This window comes from Lithobates pipiens, unplaced genomic scaffold (genome assembly GCF_037356315.1).
Source record: "Lithobates pipiens isolate NorthernLeopardFrog02 unplaced genomic scaffold, aLitPip1_a1.2 Scaffold_8, whole genome shotgun sequence".
Classification (NCBI taxonomy): Eukaryota; Metazoa; Chordata; class Amphibia; order Anura; family Ranidae; genus Lithobates; species Lithobates pipiens.
The window spans coordinates 475,437,054-475,460,793 of NW_027507903.1; the positions used below are offsets into that span (position 1 = coordinate 475,437,054).

The 23,740-nt window shown below is 46.2% G+C and overlaps 1 pseudogene; it reads right to left on the reverse strand.

Moving 5' to 3' along the window:
* Window positions 1–17,936: 17,936 nt before the first annotated feature.
* On the reverse strand, window positions 17,937–18,069 carry LOC143964630 (U2 spliceosomal RNA; annotated as a pseudogene).
* Window positions 18,070–23,740: the final 5,671 nt, after the last annotated feature.

Below are 23,740 nucleotides of genomic sequence, written 5' to 3' on the forward strand. Positions count from 1 at the left end.
CTGAAATATAATTATTTTTGGCATGACCAAAATTATTCTAAACAGGCCATAGGAATTGCAATGGGTGCAAAATTTGCACCGGGTGTGTCAAATGCCTTTATGGCACAATGGGAGGAGAAATCAGTTTACGATGACACCCCTGCCAAACTAACTTTATATAAAAGGTACATCGATGACCTAATTATTGTTTGGAATGGAAATAGGGATACACTTGAAGAGTTTCTGAATAAATGAAATGATGGCACCATTTCACTATATAAACTGATTTTACTGTTATAAATATGTGTAAAAAAAAATTCCGGTGGGTGTAACAACATGTCCTTTTTACCCCTTCTACGTTTATCCTTACTGTGGATGAGTGTGGGGTGTACCAAGATGGCGGCGACAGAAAGTCACTTCCACAGCAAATGAGAGCTACACAGGACTCTATCTCGGCGGCACCGTTTTTAAACTTCAAGATTGCAACGAAAAGGCTGCAACACTGGGGCAAGGCTGCAAATGACAAGGCTGCAAATGACACTGACAATCCTGCAATGACACTAGACAAGGCTGCAGATGGATGGGCAAGGCTGCAGATGGACACTGATGAGGCTGCATTGATGGGCATTTAAATGTAAGTTTTTTCCTTAAACTTCCCTCCTAAAAGTTTTTTTCATTAAAATTCCCTCCTAAACTTGGGGTGCGTGTTATACATCGGCACGTGTTATACACCGATAAATAAGGTAATGTATAGAAGGTAGGGCCCGAAAGTGACTCAAGCCCAGGGGCCCCCACCACCCTAAGTCCTGCCCTGGCAGCCAGGTAGACTCCGGCGGGCCTGCAAACCAATGTGATAATGGTGCTGTGAGTGGTGATGAGGTAGCTAGAACTGGAATCATAACTTTAGATGGTTTCAATCTTGAACTTGTTGCTTAGATAAAAAGCTTTGGAGTCCTCATCAGAATTGTGACTGGACAAACTGACGCCTGCTTTTGATTTGCAAGAAAATTTGGGCAGCTTGAACTGCATTCAGACATAAGGCGGAAACCTAAACAACAAACTTAGGGTTTCCATGATTGGCATAGCCTACATCCCTCATGGGGGGCTAACTGGTGCTTTCCAAGTAAGTTTATGATTATCACAGAATTCACATTGCTCTCAATGCTGGAGGAAAAAAAGTGTTGAGGCTCCCAGCTGGGTCGTCGGCATCTTGTGCAGGAAACAACATAAAGAAAAATGGAAATTGCGTTGTTCACCATTCTGTGGAGGGTCCCGTAAGTGGCAGTCAGTCTCCCTCCATTGTAGCTCTTCTGGTCTGGTGAATGGCATGTTCATTAGCATCTATCCAGGCAGATGTGTCTTTGGCCGATTCAAAAAAGTGTGCTTGACCTCTTGCTGTAATGTGAAGTCGTGCCAGGAACAGAATTGCGTATGGTGCAAGCAACTGCTGTAGTCGCCTCTTTACTTCTGCGTCTCTGCACTTCCGTTGAATAGTCAGGGTAAAAAGAAATGCGTAACCCGTTAAACGTGATATTACGCTTTTGCCTTGCTTGGCGGAGTATGATTTCCTTGTCCTTGTAATTGAGGAGCTTGGCCAGCAGTGTGCGGGGTGGATGGCCAGGTGGGAGAGGTCTGGACGGCACTCTGTGGGCTCTCTCCACCGAATAAAGTGAGGTAAAGGCCTCCTTCCCGAAAACGTCCAGCAGCCATTTTTCCACAAATTCTGTGGGGTCCTTGCCCTCCGTTTTCTCCAGCAACCCCACGGTGCACACATTATTCCTCCTCATGCGATTTTCGAGATCGTCAGATTTGATCTCATTAGCCCTGCCTATTCTAGCTGTATTATGTGAGTCTCTTAGCAATGCGGCTATCTTATCCTCTATGTCGCTGATGTGACCCTCTGCTGCAGTGGTGCATTCCCTTTTGTTCTGAATATCATGGCGGATGAAGCCCAGTTCCTCCTTCATGCCTCCAAATTGCTCCTGTAATGTGTGCACAGAGGCTGTGCAATTGTGCACTGCTCTCAGGATGTCTGCCAGTGTGGGCTGCAGGGGCTCTTCTTCCCCCCTTCATCCATGTCAGTGTCATGAGTGCCAGAGTCCCTGGATTCAGCTTGGGTCTGTGTGCTCTGCTCCCCTGCTAGGGCTGCATCCATGTCTTCCTCCCCCCTCTGTGTGGATTGCCCCAGAATTTTCTGTGTGTAGTATCTCATGTCCTTAGGAGGGTCTTCCCCATGCTGTCAGGGGGTTTTGGGAGGTTTACTCGCTTGTTTCAGCTTGTCATCTCCACGTGAGGACCTCAGACGGGCCTCTGGTCTCTGTCTGTTTGCGGGTCAGCATTGCTGTCTGTGAGTCCGGGAGAGGTAACGGTGCCATCTGGGGTGAGTCCTGCAGCGTTTTAGCCAGCCAGGAGAAGGATCTGTGAAGGATGAGAACGCTGTTTTTATTGTTCTTTCCTGTTTTTAATGTAAGAATCCACCCTTTTGATACCTTAATAAACGCACCTATATTCCTCTAACATACTACACTATTGGAGGCACTTTGTTTCTCTTTCCCCCACTTTGGTTGTGGTAATATATCGGAGTGCATCGGGATGGCTTAGTGGAGGATATATACAGCTATAGCACTTTTTTCTTCTTGGAGGATTGGAACACATTGTCGGTTTTTGGAGAATTGACATTTGCACATGTTTAGTTATATAACTTTATTGTAGGATTTTTAACACTAATTGGACATTTATGATATAGCATATTTTTTGCGCCATTTTTGGCACCTTTTTGTGGAGATATCAGCATTTTCACTTTAAGACTTTGGCACTTTATGTACCCACCTGTGGATTGCACTTTATTTATTTTTATGTGGATTGCACCTTATATGTTTGAGTGATATTTCTAATACTGCGCGAGATCACTTATTCATTATATTTACTTTTTTGTGTATTGTGAAACACTATAGGTTTTACTGCAGGATTATATATTTATTATCACTTGTTTATGGTATTTGGCACATATACTCCAAGTAGCGCAAGGGACACTTTTACACATTATAAAAGAAATATCTGATTTCAACATTTTGCTGTGTACAATACTGTGCAAAAGTTTTGACGGAGTGTGAAGAAATAATGTATAAATAATGCAAAATGAACGAAACAGAAGAAAAATCTAAATCAAATTAATACTTGAATACCTTTTGACTTCAAAACAGCATCAATTCTTTTAGGTACACTAAGCCTAGGTTCACACATATGTGATGCGGGAACCAGCACGATTCCAGCGCCGGTTCCCGCGTCGCATCTCTCCCACAGGCAGTTCACACTGTCCTCTGCGAACCGCTGCAGATGTCAATTCATTGTTAATGACACCCCCAGATCGGTTCACAGATCGCAGTGCCAACTGTGAACTCGCACAGGAATGAGATCGCATGGGTGAGAACACCCATGCAATCCAATTCCAGTGCGTTAAAAAAAAGTCCCTGCACTATTTTCCTGCGAATCTAATGCATGTAATTGCATGTAATTAACACCTGCATTGCGGTGCCATCGCATGAGATGTCTGTGCAATGCGAGTTCAACCATATAGTTGTATGGTTGAACTCGCATTGCACAGACATCTCATATGATTGGCACAGCAATGCAGGTACGAATTACATGCGATGCCTGCGTTTGCACAAGTGTAAACCCAGGCTAAAACACAATGGGGTTGATTTAGTAAAACTGGAGAGTGCAAAATCTTGTGCAGCTGTGCATAGAAACCAATCAGCTTTCAGTTTTTTTGTCAAAACTTAATTGAACAAGCTGAAGTTAGAAGCTGATTGGCTACCATGCACAGCTGCACCAGATTTTGCAATTTCCAGTTTTACAGTAATAAATCAAACCCAGTCTTTGAGGGAAATCAGCAATAATCAGCAAGCAATGTGTTGACATTCCAAATTCATTTTCGAATTCGAACTTCGTTATTTCGGACAAATTTCATTATTTGGGAGGATTCGTTTACATTTGTTATTGTTGTTATTCAGAATTCAGATACATCCAAATAATAATAAAAATCATTTGAATTTCAAATTGGAATGAAACTAATTGCACGTGTCTATATGATATTGCACACCCGCTGTTGGACCTTGGTGTGATGTATTTTGCCTATGTTTCTTTGAACACTTGAGAGTATATCTGCTTTTAATAAATTCATGTGGTTTTTAACATATTTCTCTATGGTCCTTTGTTCTTTATTCTACTCACTACTACTACTCTGAGATGCTGCCTTGTATCTTGGCAGCAGTGGTAGCTGGGGGCAGTAGGTCAACTTTTGCACCAGGGCCCACAAACTTCAAGCTACACCTTTGCCTGAGAGCATAAGGTACAGATGCAACGCTCAATGAACACAAACAGTAAAACTACTGGTTTAAGGGAACAGAATTACCGTATATACTCGAGTATAAGCCGAGATTTTCAGCCTCTTTTTTGAGGCTGAAAGTGCCCCCCTTGGCTTATACTCGAGTCACCGCCGTCTGTCTACCCGATCAGCGTGTCGAGCAGACAGACGGCGGCCATTCAACTATTCAAAAGCCACGCCTCCCTGTCTGTGATAGGCGGAACACTCAATTTCCCAGCAGTCAGTGGTCCGCCTATCACGAGGATGAGAGGATGTCCGTGATAGGCGGAACACAGACTGCTGGGAAATTGAGTGTTCCGCCTATCACAGACGGAGGCGCGGCTTTTGAACAGTGGAATGGCCGCCGTCTGTCAGACGAGAAGAGGTGCGGCGATCCTGGCATGGCCGCCGTATGTGCAGAAGCACTCAGGCTCGGGACGCAGGCTCAGGACACAGGTAGGCTGGACACACAAGGCTGCACACACAGGGATGGACGGACACACAGGGATGGACGGACACACAGGGATGGACGGACACACAGGGCTGGACACACAGGGATGGACGGACACACAGGGATGGATGGACACACAGGGATGGACAGGCATGTCTCACCCTCGGCTTATACACGAGTCAATAAGTTTTCCCATTTTTTTTGTGGTAAATTAGGGGCCTCGGCTTATATTCGGATCGACCTATACTCGAGTATATACGGTAACCAGTATAGAGTAGGGATTTTTACTCTGAAGTCTGTACTCCTTTATAGATAATAGTGTAAATCTTTGCCCATCCCCAGTGTGGGTTACATTATGGATGGGCCCCTTGGCATATCTATTTTTATTACCACCAGTCGACAATTGTGTATAGGACGTGTTTGCCAAACTATCCCTTTTTTAATATAGATACTTCTTTATATCTGTTTTATACGGTCACCCATAATAGTATGACCACTGACAGGTAAAGTGAATAACATTAATTATCTTTTACAATGGTATCTGAAAGTGGGCGGAATAAATTAGGCAGCAAATGAACATGTTGTCCCTGAAGCTGATGTGCTGAAAGAAGAAAAAAAGGGACAAGCATAATGATTTGAGAGATCAACGGCAAAATTGTAATGGCTAGGCAACTGGATCAGAGCATCTCTAAAACTGCAACGCTTGTGGGATTTTCCAGGCACAAGCCAGGTAAGACATACCCAAATGACCCCTGATCTGAATGAATGGGTGTCAGTCTAGTCCGTGACCTGAGAAATCCAGATAAATAGAAAAGCTTGACTGCACTCCAGTTTTCAGAGAAATGCAAGCTTTATTCATTAAAATTTGCACCGTGATAGTCATCTGACAACAGCACTGTGATAGAGAGCACTGACATCAGCAGCCTGACATAAAGCACTAACACCAGCACCATGATATACAGCACTGACAGCAGCACCGTGATAGAGAGTACTGACATCAGCACCGTGATATACAGCACTGACACCTGTACCGTAAGCAGCCCCAGGAGGAAGTCAGCATAGCACAGGGATGGTGGGAGCCCCTCATAATGAGCATAGCACAGGGATGGTGGGAGCCCCTCATAATGAGCATAGCACAGGGATGGTGGGAGCCCCTCATAATAAGCAGCCCCAGGAGGATGTCCGCATAGCACAGTGATGATGGGAGCCCCTCATAATAAGCAGCCCCAGGAGGAAGTCAGCACAGTGATGGTGGGAGCCCCTCATAATGAGCATAGCACAGGGATGGTGGGAGCACCTCAAAATATGCACAGCAGAGGTACAGCCCCAGGAGGAAGTCAGCACAGCACAGGGATGGTGGGAGCCCCTCATAATATGCACAGCAGAGGTACAGCCCCAGGAGGATGTCAGCACAGCACAGGGATGGTGGGAGCCCCTCATAATAAGCAGCCCCAGTAGAAATATGACACCACTCAACCTCTTCAAAGAGGAGGGTATGGGCATATAGTACGGTGTGCTTTTTTTGGACAAGGAAGTGAGCCAAATGAAGAAAGAAGGTCTCTGTGCTCGTTTTAAAAAAAATTGTTTATAGACATATACATGGTCTACTGGTCACATGCGTTGAATTCCTCCGAGATCCATGCCTCATTCATTTTTAGAAATGTGAGGTAGTTAACACTGTCGTGAGCTAGGCGAGTACGCTTATCGGTCACGATCCCCCCTGCTGCGCTGAACGTCCTTTCGGACAGGACACTGGATGAGGGGCAAGCCAACAGTTCGATTGCAAATTGGGCAAGCTCTGGCCAGAAGTCAAGCCTGCCCACCCAGTAGTCCAGGGGTTCATCACTCCTCAGAGCATCCACATCGGCCGTTAACCCGATGTAGTCAGACACCTGACGGTCTAGGCGTTCCCTGATGCTGGATCCGGATGACACCTGTCGATGGGTCGGCTGAAAGAATGACCTCATATCCGAAGTCACCAACACATCTTCAAACCGGCCTCTTCTCGCAGGCGCTGTTGGATTGGTACCCGCAACTCCTTCTCTGGGAGTGGGAATTGCTCCTCTGCCAGCGCACGCAAAGGCAGAATGCAGCATTTCTTGAAGCAAGGCCTGGAAGTTCTCCATTCTGCCAGCTCTCTGTGACGGCGGTAACATTTCCGCCATTTTGTGTTTGTACCGGGGGTCTAAGTAGGTTGCCACCCAGTACTGGTCCTTGACCCTTATGCTTTTTATACGGGGGTCACTATTAAAACACTGGAGCATGAAGGCCCCCATTTGCACTAAAGTGGAAGCGGTGTGGTGGCCTGGCTCCTGCTCATCATCCAGGATAATGTCGTCCTCTTCATTCTTCTCTCCCCATCCACGCACAACAGGGATCCCAGAAAGGTTTAAAGCATGCTCTTCTTGCTCCTCCTCATCCGCCCCGGCACCATCCTCCTCTGACGCCTCTTCAGACTCCTGTTGTTGACTTGTCTCAGATAGAGTAGCCACCCCTGGGAATTCATCCAGCATTGCGACTTCCTCATCTTCCCGCTCCTGCTCCTCCACAGCTTGATCAATGACATGACGCAATGCACGCTCCATAAAGAAGGCATAAGGCACCATGTCACTGATGGCGCCATGGCTGCGACTGACCAGTTTGGTGATCTCCTCAAATGGGCGCAGAAGTCTGCATGCGTCGCGCATGAGCAGCCACTGGCGCGGTGAAAAACCCCTCAGCTCCCCAGAACCTGTTCTGCCGCAGAGTTCATACAGGTAGACATTAACTGCACGTTTCTGCTGGAGCAGCCTATCAAGCATATAGAAGGTTGAGTTCCATCGCTTCGGGCAATCGCAAATAAGACGTCTGACCGGCAGATTGTGTCGCCGCTGAATGTCAGCAAGGCGAGCCATGGCCGTGTAAGATCTTCTGAAATGGGCCGAGATTTTCCCTGCCTGCCGCAAGATGTCCTGGACCCCAGGGTATTTGACAACGAATCGCTACACAACCAAGTTTAAGACGTGTGCCATGCATGGCACGTGCGTCATTTTTCCCTGTTTCAATGCACTAAGCAGATTTGCACCGTTGTCACACACCACTTTACCAACTGTCAAATTGAGCAGTGTTAGCTGATCTGCCTGTGAACGCGAAGCTGAAAGGAGTGCCGGGCCAGTGTGGCTCTTGGCTTCCAGGCACAACAGACACAGCACGGCATGGAAACGTCTCACCTGGCATGTCAAATAGGTTCTGGGGAGCTTGGGCGGCGCAGCGGAAGAGACGCTAGCAGCGGAAAAGGAGGAGTCAGCCGAGGAGGAGAGGGAGGAGAATGGAGTAGGAGGAGGAGGAGGAGGAGGAGAAGAAGAGCCAGGCCTGCATGCAATCTGTGGCGGTAAAACCAAATCTACACGGGTGCCACGGGTTACATGCTTGACGGCCGTCAGAAGGTTTACCCAGTGGTCAGTAAAAGTGATATACCTTCCTTGCCCGTGTTTGCTAGACCACGTGTCTGTGGTCAGATGTATCTTGGCACCGACACTGTGTGCCAGAGATACATTCACTTGCCGCTGAACATGGCCATATAGCTCTGGGATGCCCTTCTGTGAGAAATACTTCCTTCCTGGGACCTTCCATTGTGGTGTTCCAATGGCCACAAATTTGCGAAAGGCCTCCGAGTCCACCAGTTTATATGGCAGTAGTTGGCAGGCTATGAGTTCTGACAAGCCAGCCGTCAACCGTTGGGCAAGAGGGTTATCCGGTGTCATCATTTTTTTACGCTCGAACATTAGGCCCACGGAAGCCTGCCTTTTTGCAGAAAAACGTGAGCTTGGCGTGATGGAAGGTGGAGTGGAGGACAATTGTGAGGAGAAGGAGAAGTAGAAGACGAGGCTGGACGGTGGGAGCCTGGAGTGTGGCTTTGTGTGTTCCGTTGCTCCCACTGGGCTCAGTGATGGCTGCTCATGTGCCTTCTTAAGGCGGTCGTCCCTAGGTGAGTGTTGGGCTTACCGCGACTAATGCGTTGACTGCAAAGATTGCAGATGGCAACGCTATTGTCAGCAGCGGACACGTTAAAAAAAGCCCACACTGCGGAGCCATGTGCCGGTGTCCTGGGAGCGCCAGATGTGACCGTACATGGTCGATGACTCGCTCCTGATACATTAGCAGTCTGCTTTGTCCCTCCTGTGCAATGTAAGTTATTCCTGCTTCTCCTCCCTATCTGCTGGTCCATATCTTCCTCTTTTGGGCACCCACGTGACATCACTAGACACGTCATCATCGACGTCACCTTCCCCACCGCTATAAGTAGAGATCTCGGAGTAGGCAGCAACACCGGGGACCAACCTCCTCCTTGGGCTGATCTGGGTACTGTCGTCAGACTGCTGAGTAGCGGTTCCTGATCTTCCTGATCCAATACCAAGAGTGGCTTGCGCATCAGAAATGTCTTGATATGGATCGGAAAATAATTCCTGTGACTCAAGTGGAAGGTATGTGGTGGTGGTGGTGTTGTTGGTGGTAGTGTATTTGGGGGTGCACATAGCACAGAGTGAAGAAGAGGGTGCAGATCGAGAGGATGAGGAGGGTGCAGAAGAGTAAGGCTGAGTGAGCCACTCAACCAAGTCTGGTGTGTCCTTTAACCACTTTCAGACCGGACCATTTTGCTGGTAAATGACCAGAGGTCTTTTTACACTTTGGCACTGCGCTGCTTTAACTGGTAATTGCGCGGTCATGCAATGTTGTACCCAAACAAAATTTGCGTCCTTTTCTTCCCACAAATAGAGCTTTCTTTTGATGGTATTTGATTGCCTCTGCGATTTTTATTTTTTGCGATATAAACGTAAAAAGACCGCAAATTTTGAAAAAAAATGATATTTTCTACTTTTTGTTATTAGAAAAATCCAATAAACTCAATTTTAGTCATACATTTAGGCCAAAATGTATTCAGCCACATGTCTTTGGTAAAAAAAAAGTCAATAATTGTATATTTATTGGTTTGCGCAAAAGTTGTCACATCTACAAACTAAGGTACGTTTTCTGGAATTTACGCAGCTTTTAGTTTACGACTGCCTATCTCATTTCTTGAGGTGCTAAAATGGCAGGGCAGTACAAAACCCCCCCAAATGACCCCATTTTGGAAAGTAGACCCCCTAAGGAAATTGATAAGAGGCATGTTGAGCCCATTGAATATTTTATTTTTTTGCCTCAAGCGATTGAATAATGACAAAAAAAAATTTTTTTTTTTTTTTTTACACAAAGTTGTCACTAAATGATATATTGCTCACACATGCTATGGGCGTATGTGAAATGACACCCCAAAATAAATTCTGCTGCTTCTCCTGAGTATGGGGATACCACATATGTGGGACTTTTTGGGAGCCTAGCCGCGTACGGGGCCCCGAAAACCAAGCACCGCCTTCAGGCTTTCTAAGGGCGTAAATTTTTGAGTTCACTTCTCACTACCTATTACAGTTTTGAAGGCCATAAAATGCCAAGATGGCACAAAACCCCCACAAATGACCCCATTTTAGAAAGTAGACACCCCAAGCTATTTGCTGAGAGGCATGTTGAGTTCATGGAATATTTTATATTTTGCCACAAGTTGCGGGAAAATTACAAACTTTTTTTTTTTTTTTTTTTTTTTTAACAAAGTTGTCACTAAATGATATATTGCTCATGCATGCCATGGGCATATGTGAAATGACACCCCAAAATAAATTCTGCTGCTTCTCCTGAGTACGAGGATACCACATATGTGGGACTTTTTGGGAGCCTAGCCGTGTACGGGGCCCCGAAAACCAAGCACCGCCTTCAGGCTTTCTAAGGGCGTAAATTTTTGAGTTCACTTCTCACTACCTATTACAGTTTTGAAGGCCATAAAATGCCAAGATGGCACAAAACCCCCACAAATGACCCCATTTTAGAAAGTAGACACCCCAAGCTATTTGCTGAGAGGCATGTTGAGTCCATGGAATATTTTATATTTTGCCACAAGTTGCGGGAAAATTACAAACTTTTTTTTTTTTTTTTTTTTTTTCACAAAGTTGTCACTAAATGATATATTGCTCACGCATGCCATGGGCATATGTGAAATGACACCCCAAAATAAATTCTGCTGCTTCTCCTGAGTATGGGGATACCACATATGTGGGACTTTTTGGGAGCCTAGCCGCGTACGGGGCCCCGAAAACCAAGCACCGCCTTCAGGCTTTCTAAGGGCGTTACAGTTTTGAAGGCCATAAAATGCCAAGATGGCACAAACCCCCCCCAAATGACCCCATTTTGGAAAGTAGACACCCCTAAATTTAGGAGTACACTAGTGAGACTAGGTAATAAATGGCGGGTGCCCTGAAACTATAAAAAAATAACTAACCAACCAGCGTCACCTGTAACAGTTATATGGTGATCACTGGTGAAAGGGTTAACTAGGGGGCAATTAGGGGGCTTTATGCGGTAGTATATGGGGGTCCCTGGCGCTATAAAAAGCTGCAGCGAACCTAAATACCTACCTGCCTAACTAGCGTCACCTGTGACACTAATACAGCGATCAGAAAAACGATCGCTTATTAGGCTGGGTTCACACTGGAGCGATGCGGGAACGCCACGAATGCGCGGCGGGTTCCCGCATCGCATGCCTCCCGGCGGCAGTTCACACTGCCCTAGGCGAACTGCTGGGAGTGTCAGTGAAATGTTACTGACACCCCCAGATCAGTTCGCATATCGCAGTGCGATCTGCAAACTCGGATCGCATGGTGTGAACACCCATGCGATCCGATTCTGCTGCGGGCCAAAAAAAGGGTCCCGTGCGAATTTGCGGCGGGTGCGGCGGGTGCGGCGAATGGCTGAACTCGAATCGCACAGAGATCGGATGTGATTTGCACTGCAGTGCGGTGCGAATCACATCCGTTCTCATAAACCGCTGCAATGTGAACCCAGCCTTAGTGACACTGGCGACGGGGGGTGATCACGGGGTTAAACCTTTATTGGGGGGGTTAGGGGGGTACCTTAGAACTAAAGGGGGCTAACCCTAACTGCCCTAACAGTTATTAGTCACAAATGACACCCGCCGGGTGATCAGGGGGTTAAACCTTTATTAGGTAATAAATGGCGGGTGCCCTGAAACTATAAAAAAATAACTAACCAACCAGCGTCACCTGTAACAGTTATATGGTGATCACTGGTGAAAGGGTTAACTAGGGGGCAATCAGGGGGCTTTATGCGGTAGTATATGGGGGTCCCTGGCGCTATAAAAAGCTGCGGCGAACCTAAATACCTACCTGCCTAACTAGCGTCACCTGTGACACTAATACGGCGATCAGAAAAATGATCGCTTATTAGGCTGGGTTCACACTGGAGCGATGCGGAAACGCCGCGAATCCGCGGCGGGTTCCCGCATCGCATGCCTCCCGGCGGCAGTTCACACTGCCCTATGCGAACTGCTGGGAGTGTCAGTGAAATGTTACTGACACCCCCAGATCAGTTCGCATATCGCAGTGCGATCTGCAAACTCGGATCGCATGGTGTGAACACCCATGCGATCCGATTCTGCTGCGGGCCAAAAAAAGGGTCCCGTGCGAATTTGCGGCGGGTGCGGCGGGTGTGGCGGGTGCGGCGAATGGCTGAACTCGAATCGCACAGAGATCGGATGTGATTTGCACTGCAGTGCGGTGCGAATCACATTCGTTCTCATAAACCGCTGCAATGTGAACCCAGCCTTAGTGACACTGGCGACGGGGGGTGATCACGGGGTTAAACCTTTATTGGGGGGGTTAGGGGGGTACATTAGAACTAAAGGGGGCTAACTCTAACTGCCCTAACAGTTATTACAGTCACAAATGACACCAATGCAAAAAAAAAAAAAAAAAAAATGACATTGGTGTCACTGTGACTGGGGGGCAGGGGTAATTGGGGGGGTGATCGGGGGGTAAAGGGGGGGTGTGAGTGTGCCTGGCATGTTCTACTGTGTGTGTAGAGTGTTGGTGCAACTTACTGATCCGCTCTCCTCCGTGTCGGAACGAAAAATACCGACACGGAGGAGAGAATACATCACTTCCTCTCCTGTGTTTACATTACAGGAGAGGAAGTGATGTCACCGGGGATTTCTATTCGTCGGGAGCGATCGCGAGGGGGTGGCCATGAATGAATGGCCGTCCCCTCGTCCGGGATCGCTCCCGTACGAATACCGACCGCCGCAGGCACCGGGCGGGGGCCCGATCGGGCCCCCGACCCGCGGGAGGCAAGGGACGTACATGTATGTCCTTATGCCTGCCCGTGCCATTGTACCGACGTACATCGGCGTGCGGCGGTCGGCAACTGGTTAAAGTAATTGAACGCACCTTCTGCGGAAGGGCCTGCCTCTTCCTCTGCCTGTCATTTTTTAAATGACCCTGTGACAAAACTCTCAGTCCCTATACCGATGAAGGACTGCTGCAGTATAGGGGAGCGGTCAGCAGTAGTGCACCTCAACCCTATGTATTGTGTATTTTCGTCAGCTGCATGTTTTCAGTGACGAAAACTAAATGAAATTTTTTTTTTTTTATTAAATCAATTGACAAAAAAACTATGATGAAAATCAAACAACAAAAAATCTACTAAAATAGGCTCCGGGGGGGGGGGGGGGGGGGGTTTAGGCAGCCAGGATTAAAGGGATTGTAAAGTGAATTTTTTTTTTTTTTAAATAACAAACATGTTATACTTACCTCCACTGTGCAGCTCGTTTTGCACAGAGTGGCCCCGAACCTGCTCTTCTGGGGTCCCTCGGTGGCTGTCTCGGCTTCCTCCCGCAGGTACTTCTCACGTTCATGCGAGCTCCCTCGCATGGTGAGAAGCACCTGTGGGCGCGCTCCCGTGATACAGCCGGCGGCTATAGCCACTCGCTGTATCACACGGCCCCGCCCCCCGGCGCTCCGCATCATTGGATGTGATTGACAGCAGTGCAAGCCAATGGCTGCGCTGCTTTCCATCCATCCACTCCAGCCAATCAGCGGCCAGGCTGAACGGTGGAAAGGACGTCGGGGGATGAGCGCGGGACCTTCGAGGGGTGAGGTAAGTAAAACGGGGGGGCTGGGGGCGCAGGCACTGTCAGATGTTTTTTCACCTTAATGCATAGAATGCATTAAGGTGAAAAAACATTTACCTTTACAACCCCTTTAAACTGGAGCAGTTACAAAAACCCAAAGATGTAGGAGGGTTGGCACTCCGAAACCCATGAGTATATTATTTGGTTGCCCAGCTCCAACAAATGGCAGGGGGGCTGTTGCAGATGCTGGATAACTAGCCATAATGCTGCAGTTTAGTGGGGCTGCCTCATTGGCGGAGGAAATGGAGGCACTATTATTCTTCAATCCCAATAAACACTTCTCAACCTACAGGCTACTTCAGAAAGTATGGGAGAAAACAAAACAATGCTGTGTACACACGGCCAGACTTTTCGACAGCAAAGGTCAGATGGAATGAATCCGTTGGACAATTTGACCGTGTGTGGGCTTCACTGGACCTTTGCTGTCGAAAAAGCAGACTTTAGATTTAGAACATGTTTCAAATCTTTCCAACGGACTCGAGTCTGATCGAAAAATCCCCAACGGACGAAAACCGACGCTAGGGCAGCTATTTCTACTAGCTATGAACTTCCTTATTCTAGTCCTTATTCTAGTCCAGTCATATGTCATCACGTTTGAATCCGTCGGACTTTGGTGTGAAGTCCATTCATTCAGAAAGTCCGTCGTAACTCTGCTAAAAAGTCAGTCGGGAAGACCGCCGGACCTAGTCTGTTGGAAAGTCTGGCCGTGTGTACATGGCATTACAAGGGGCGCAGGGTTACACCAACTATAGCCCAATTTAGGACAACCACACATATCCTGAACTTTTAAAGTTACAACATGCTAATAGATAGCGCTCTGTGGGTATAACATATCTACAACACATTTTTGACTATGGTGTATTGCTACTAGACATGTGCATTAGTTTTCGTCCGAATGCATTTTCGTCCAAATTTCAGGTATTTTCGTTATCGTTTTGACAAACGATAACAAAAGCAAAGAATCCGAAAAACAAAAGATCCAACATAAATAAATGCTTTATTTTCGTTTTGACACAGTTCGATATAAAATAGGAGATTTGACGTGACTCTAACAATCTGTGTCTATTGAACTTGTACCATAACAGTCCATTCACACAGGGCAACACGACTTCCAGTGCAACTTTGGCAGGCAACTTGGACACAACTTGAGTGTGAATCATAGCACGATTTTGGGACGACTTACAACGCGACTTTAATTTAAAAAAAAAGAACGGCATGGGTTCCCCTTCAAGAGCATACCAGGCCCTTCAGGTCTGATATGGATATTAAGGGGAACAAAAAAAGGGGCCAAAAAAATGGTGTGGGGGCCCCCCTCAAAATCCATACCAGACCCTTATCCAAGCACACATCCTGGCAGGCCGCAGGAAAACAGGGGGGGGACGAGAGAGCGGCCCCCCTCCTGAACCGTACCAGGCCACATGCCCTCAACATTGGGAGGATGCTTTGGGGTCACCCCAAAGCACCTTGTTCCCATGTTGGGCACGGGGGGGAGGCTGGGACCTGGGGGTCCCCTTGTTAAAAGGGGCTTCCAGATTCCGATAAGCCCCCCGCCCAGCAGACCCCCACAACCACTGGCCAGGGTTGTGGGGCCGGGATCAGGGGGTCCCCTTGTTAAAGGGGGCTTCCATATTCTGATAATCCCCCCGCCCGCAGACCCCCACAACCACTGGCCAGGGTTGTGGGGATGAGGCCCTTGTCCTCATCAACATGGGGACAAGGTGCTTTGGGGAGACCCCACAGCATCCTCCCAATGTTGAGGGCATGTGGCCTGGTACAGTTCTGGAGGGGGGGCACTCTCTCTCCCCCCTCCTTTTCCTACGGCCTGCCAGGTTGCGTGCTCAGATATTTTTTTTCTTAATGCTAATGCTAACATGACCTGTTTACAATGCAAATAGCCTTAAAAAAAAAACCCATAGAAGACGTACAACATTAGAATCCTACTATAGCTTGTAGTCGAAATATTCGACCCGGAATGTATGATTGCAGCATCATACAATGAGTTTAGCTGCTCCTTTGAATCTTTTTTAAACATTCGACAGACACCATAAGCCTTCAATGACAGATTCGACCTTAATTAATTTGGATTATCGGACGAATGCAATTTTTTAACAAAAAATTTTATAAATAAAAACTAATTTCGGGAGTAACTAAATAAATGTATTTTCTGACGAAAACAAAATTCCGAAACAAAATATTTCAGTGTGCACATGTCTAATTGCTACCATTTGCTCAACTACAGTCTAGATTCAAAATTTCACAGAATATGCTATTGTATTATATACAGCTAAAACATGCCATTAAAGCCCAGAGGTCTATGGATAACCATGCAATCTTACCCACACCGGTGTTCACCCTTTTTGCAGCAAGCCTCTTCTAACAAAGGCTTAATTTTTTTCCCAGTTGCTACGCCACTCTAATGGGAATGTACCCGATGGAACCTAAACAATGTGTTTTGGGCATGCTTGACAGTTTCATTCAAGATAGATACTTGAAGGAGGCAGCAAGGGTGCTATTTCAGGCCAGTAGGCTCATACTTATGCAATGGATCTCTCCAGATTCCCCCACAGCTAAAATGTGTCTAGAACAGGTGGGCACAATGCTAAGATTCAAAAAGCTTATATAGCAGTACACAGGTAGTCCTTTTAAATTAGAGAAGATATGGGGAAGCTGGTTAAATACTCCGGGTCTAGCTCCAACCGATTTTCTTTTGGAAAGAGTACTCCTGTGATAGGCCGGAGGGTATCTCTCTTCTGTATTATGCGGTTTATGACTGGGAATGTAAGGGTTTGCATAAGAGGAAGAATGGTGGTTTGTGTGGTAAACATCATAGTATCTGTAAGTTTAAGTGTTAATCTGATTGGTCTGACTATATGAGTAAGGGTCGATGTACTTTATTGAATATTTGTAATTGAGGATGGCATCTCAATAAACTTGTTACGTGATTTAAAAAAAAAATCCAGACTTGCCACTATGCACAATAACAGAATAATTTGAAGGAAACAAAACTACACTGTGGGGTTGGATTTTTATAATTGAAAAGCCATCCATGTTCTCAAGTCAGCAACTTTGCCTAGGCTGAGATGTTGTTTTTTTTTTTTTTTTAAAGCCTTTGGCATGTGAAACACACCCAAAAACTCCACCCAGTGCCAAAAAAAGTGCACATACATAGAGTCATACACAAAAACGTGCAACAGGTGTTACACGGTCCTCCGTAGTAAGGACCTTACCCTGATCCGCCGGGGCATTAGGCTCCATTCGGGGACTGAGGTACATCACTTGGGTCCATCTGGCCAAAACCAGACGGACCCCCTTTCTCTGGAAGGTCTGCCGAAACAGACCCACCTAAGTACTTGGTGGGATTTCCCTGAAGGGAGACCCCATGAGAGAGCATGAACCAAGCCAGAAGGCCTATGTCCACCCCCTCCCAAGACTTTCAGGGTAGGCCCGAGGACCCACACCCTACTAATCACACAGTGACAAAACGTGTATACACCATACAAAAAAATGACAAACAAGGGAATAAATAAAAAGAAAGTGGGAGAAGTGAAAGTGTTGATTGTGCAATACAATGGCCGGCCCTTCAGCCAGGAATAAAAATTTCCCCTGGTCCTAGCCAAAAGGCTCAGCCCTAGAGGCAGGTGTGAAAAAGGTATGTATGGTGAAGTGACCATGGTACCATAAATCAAAGTGACCCTCACTCACAGTGATTATATGGCACCCCTGAACTGCCACTTCAGGGGCACATTCACCACAGGCTTTTCATCCCAACCCTGACCAACAGCCCAGTCAGCGCAGCCCCCGCCCTAGCCAGGGAGGCTTGGAGATCGGAGAACTTAGGGAGAGCCTGTGTAACGACTTAACCACTACTCCCATCACTCCTACCTAATTACGTTCGGGAAATACTAACTGCCCCTGGTGTGAAAGGGAGGCCTGTGTTCTCTCCCAAAAAACTGATCGTAGCTAGGACCATACCAATCTAGGCCTGAATGCCAGGGACCCGACCCTTCAACCGGACCCAGTGGCTCTCCATTCCCATCAGAAGGCTTCCCTTTCGGCTATCTCTAACCGTCCAGGTTGCCATTACGCCCAGAGGTTTTGCATAGCCCCCCGCCACCCCTAATCCACCTCACCGTAGATCAGGTATGGAAGCAATCGCCACCTCCTGGCAACTGATAAGAACAGGTACTACACTTGATCTTAGCCAGAAGGCAGAGAAGCGATGTACTCAACCTACTGCAAGTCTCCTCTCCCCCATGGTTTAGACTACAACCCTGTTATTTTGTAGTGAGTCACAAGGTGAGAGGCTGTAGCAGGGGCTGATCTGTGTCAGACATGTATGAACAAAGCCAAGAACTGCACAAGTATCATGATTTACATAATTGTGCCATCTCTGAGCTAACATTTTAGTCTTAGAAGAAGATAGTGGTCCTTAACCATTTCAGCCCCAGAAGGTTTTATCTCCTTTCTGACCAGAGCACTTTTTAAAATTTGCCACTGTGATGCTTTAACTGGTGATTGCGCAGTCATGCAATGCTGTACCCAACTGAAATTTGCGTCCTTTTTAAGAGCTTTCTTTTATCACCTCTGTGGTTTTTATTTTTGCGTTAGCAAAAGCAATATTTTTAACTTTTTGCTATAATAAATATCCCCCAAAATGTTTTTAGAAAACAATTTTTTTCATCAGTCTAGGCCAATATATATTTTCTACATATTTTTGGTAAAGTCTATAAACTATGGGAAAGATTTATGGCATTTTTATAATTTTTTTTACTAGTAATTGCGGTGATCTGTGATTTTTAGCGGTATTGCGACGGACAGATCAGACACTTTTGATACATTTTTGGGACCATTGACATTTATACAGCAATCAGTGCTATAAAAATACACTGATTACTGCGTAAATGTCACTGGTAGGGAAGGGGTTAACACTAGGGGGCGATCAAGGGGTTAAATGTGTGTTCCCTCAGTGTGTTCTAACTGTATGAAGATAGGACTGAGTAGGAGAGGTGACATATAATTGCTGTTCATACTTACTAATGTAGCCATGGTGTTGCAGCTAATAACAAACAATCTGCCAAATTACCCCATTGCCAGACTTCATACTTCACTTCCAGAGACAATAAACAGTCTTTTGCGAGTTTTGTTTTTGTTGTTTTATTGGGGGGGGGGGGGGGTACAAATTGGATAGGGATTAAGAATATGGAATGCCCATATGATAAGTCTTTGCCATCATATTTAAGGATTTTAGTACACTATGAATAATGTTAGAGCCAGAAGGTTTAATGTGCATATAGAGTTTAGTATTAATCTCCTCCTGCATCTGTATGCAGTCTGTTGCTCCTCCTGCTCAACCTCCATAGACTACTGTCTCTAAGAGTTCTCCATCAATAACTGTGTGTTAGATTGAGACATCACTTTGGACTGTGTCAAAATGATGCTCTTAGATTCCTTTCACCTCTTGCCAAAATCTTGGTTCCTCCTGTACAAACTTAGTTCCTCCTGCACAAAACTATTTGAAGTATGACACATCCTCTTCTATTAAGTAGTAGGGCTCCACTCTGAATAATCCTCTCTACTGGCTCTGGTTGCTCGCTGCCACCAGGCCTGAGGCCTACAGAACCTCTGCCCCGAGGCCTAGTGGGTTAAAAGCATATCTTCAAGGAAATATGGACTACTGTTCCCAGCCAGCCCAACATGCAAATCATGTGCCCATAGGCCACATTGACTTGACACAGTCTCTTTTCTGATACAGGACTCCCCATCATCCACCGTGTGTTTGATGAAGACTCCGCTAACGACCGTGTGATAGCAGAGTTCCCTCACACACTCCTTGGCACCTCCAGCCCTCCACTGTGGTAACACTTACCAACCTTCCAACAGCCCTGATTCCTTGATGAGTAACTTTGACTAGACCATGCAAACCGACAGCTTCAACCTGTCCCTCTGCTCCAGGAGTTCCCTGCCATCCGACCGTGTAGTGGCAAAGACATTGTCAATGACTGTGTAGAGGCAATATTCCTTCAGAGCTCTCCCCAGGCCTTCTCCTGCGATCGGCGCACCCCCCACCCAGATGGGAATGGCCTCCTGCTGCTAACATGCCATTCCTCTCTTCACTCAGCCAACTTCTCTCTGTAGTGGCATATCACCTCAAGTTATATATGAGGCCCATCCCCTGCCAATACCGATTGGGGATTGGTCAGAGCTCACACACAAGCTGCCTGCCACTCCAGTTCAAGGCCCATCCCCTCTTCCAGAATCTTCTCCCTGAAAGCAGGGGAGGTGCCCCAGAGCTGAAGTCCAGGTGGTCACACCCACTGCTGCTCTGACCACTCCCAGCCCCCAGATCAAAACAGACAGGCCTAGCTTGCAGCATTGTCCTGCCTAAATTTGCTTGTGCTGAAAAACCCTAGTAAAATAACCCTTACTAGCACCTACCTACTGGTAGAGGGTGCTACACTAGGAACAAACAACATGTCTCCTCTCCTCTGACAGCACAGGGATTTGTGTGTTTATACACACAGATCCCTGTGCTGGTGCTTGTGCCACGGGACTGGTGGCCATGTGCATTGGGTCCCCCTCTGTGCAGCAGGCGCACATACTCTGGTGGCTCTTAAACAAAACACTGTACAGGTACGGGGTTTCGCACAGGGGTGCCATTCTGCCCCTGTAAATAGACATGAGCCGATCAGGAACTGGTTAATAATGGCCGAACAAACATAATACTGTCTTTCTGGAGAGAAAAGCAGATGAAGCCACGTACTGTGATTGCTGTGAGAGGTTATGAAGACCTGGATGTGTTACTTAATTAGCATGCATGTACTTAACATGAAACTACTGTATAGCTATGTTAGGTTCATTTTAAAAATGCAAAGAATTGCTTATTGTTAATTATAATAACCTTGTAATAATTGTAACAAGTGTACGCATGTCAAGGAGTACCTGACAAATGGGGACCAAACTACTTAGCGAACAAGCTTCTGTAATGCAGTAAACATCGTAAAAATTTTGTTGCAAATGGCCTAGATCTAGTAGCTGTCATCTTATAACTCGCCACTAGGTGGCAGGATAAGCCTCCATTTTACAAGGCTTTGACTATGAACAATCAATGAATCAGGGGAAGAGAACACTGAATGTTGATCAGTCCAGAATTTTTTTTGTTCCCTAGAGAAATATATAACTTGAAAATAACACAATATTAATTACTGTATATCCTCTCATAGGAGAAAGGCTTGTCACTGTGATACCAGTGTCACACATTATTCACTAAATCAAAGGACAATCACACTTGCTCACTTACAGGCGTCCTTACAGTTCAGGGATCAGTTACATTAATTCATGTTTTTTAATGGTGATGAACCAGTGAAGTGTTAATATGCTATATTTAAATGGGCAGACACAACCAACCACAACGCCTAGAAAAATGCTTCTAACTTTATCATTAAATAGGATTTAAGCATAATTAAAGAATTGTGTTTATGAAACTATATATATATATATATATATATATATATATATATATATATATATTGAAATATTGATTTGAACAGTGCTCAGTAATATCTGAACATACTGTTATGTTCATACTTTGCATTCATGGGTTGGGGTTCCAAATGGAATATGATCTTTATATTCCTTTCCATGTTCCAGAAACCCTGAAAGACAACATACCTCTTTATAATAAGGCTAATAATATAATTCAATATAACATAATGCTTAAAGTCAGGGCTCGAGTGCTGCGGGAACGCATGGGAACGGCGTTCCCGTACTATTTCCACAGCGGGAACGCCGTTCCCATTAGCTGTCTGAGCAGGGCCGGCTGAGGCTATGCAGCGCGTAGTCCGCGCCGCTCCTCAGCCGCCGAGTGACTGGTTGCTAGGCAGAGGCCGCTCCGCATCTAGCAACCGGTCACATGACTTCGGCGTGGGCACGCACTGGCACGAGCCCGTCAGTGTGACACACGCTGCGCGCCGGACTGTCCTCCCGCTCCCCTCTACCCAGTGCCTCCTGGGGAAACAGCCGCTGCAGTGCACTTTGAGTTTATTTCTTCTCCCCCCAGAACAGAAGGGAAGAAGAGAATACCAGGAGGTCAGTCACTAGTAGTGTCATGTGTAAGTAAGTTGCATTCTGCAATACCCTGCCAAATTGCCAATACTCATCCATACTCTGCAATACCCTGTCAATACTCATCAATACTCTGCAATACCCTGCCAATACTCATCAATACTCTGCAATACCCCGCCAATACTCTGCAATACCCTGCCAATACTCTGCAGTACCCTATCAATACTCTGCACTACCCTATCAATACTCTGCAATACCCCGCCAATACTCTGTAATACCCCGCCAATACTCTGCAATACCCGCCAATACTCTGCAATACCCGTCAATACTCTGCAATACCCGTCAATACTCTGCAATACATACCCTGCCAATACTCTGCAGTACCCTATCAATACTCTGCAATACCCTGCCAATACTCTGCAATACCCTATCAATACTCTGCAATACCCTATCAATACTCTGCAATTCCCCGCCAATACTCTGCAATACCCCGCCAATACTCTGCAATACCCCGCCAATACTCTGCAATACCCGCCAATACTCTGCAATACCCGTCAATACTCTGCAATACATACCCTGCCAATACTCTGCAGTACCCTATCAATACTCTGCAATACCCTGCCAATACTCTGCAATACCCTGCCAATACTCTGCAATACCCTATCAATACTCTGCAATACCCTGCCAATACTCTGCAATACCCTATCAATACTCTGCAATACCCTATCAGTATCAATACTCTGCAATACCCTGCCAATACTCTGCAATACCCTATCAATACTCTGCACTACCCTATCAATACTCTGCAATACCCCGCCAATACTCTGCAATACCCCGCCAATACTCTGCAATACATACCCTGCCAATACTCTGCAATACCCTGCCAATACTCTGCAGTACCCTATCAATACTCTGCAATACTCTGCAATACCCTGCCAATACTCTGCAATACCCTGCCAATACATACCCTGCCAATACTCTGCAATACCCTGCCAATACTCTGCAGTACCCTATCAATACTCTGCAATACTCTGCAATACCCTGCCAATACTCTGCAATACCCTGCCAATACTCTGCAATACCCTGCCAATACTCTGCCAATAAATACCCTGCCAATACTCTGCAATACCCTGTCAATACTCCGCAATACTCTGCCAATACTCTGCCAATACATACCCTGCCAATACTCTGCAATACCCTGCCAATACTCTTCAATACTCTGCCAATACTCTGCCAATACTCTTCAATACTCTTCAATACTCTGCCAATACTCTGCCAATACTCTGCCAATACTCTTCAATACTCTGCCAATACTCTTCAATACTCTTCAATACTCTGCCAATACCCTGCCAATACTCTGCAATACCCCATCAATACTCTGCAATACTGTGCCAATACTCTGCAATACCCTGCCAATACTCTGCCAATACTCTTCAATACCCTGCCAATACTCTTCAATACTCTGCCAATACTCTTCAATACCCTGCCAATACTCTTCAATACCCTGCCAATACTCTTCAATACCCTGCCAATACTCTGCAATACCCTGCCAATACTCTGCAATACCCCATCAATACTCTGCAATACTGTGCCAATACTCTGCAATACCCTGCCAATACTCTGCCAATACACACCCTGCAATACCCTATCAATACTCTTCAATATCCTGCCAATACTCTTCAATATCCTGCCAATACTCTGCAATACATACCCTGCCAATACTCTGCAACACCCTGCCAATACTCTGCAATACCCTATCAATACTCTGCAATACTGTGCCAATACTCTGCAATACTTTGCCAATACTCTGCAATACCCTGCCAATACTCTG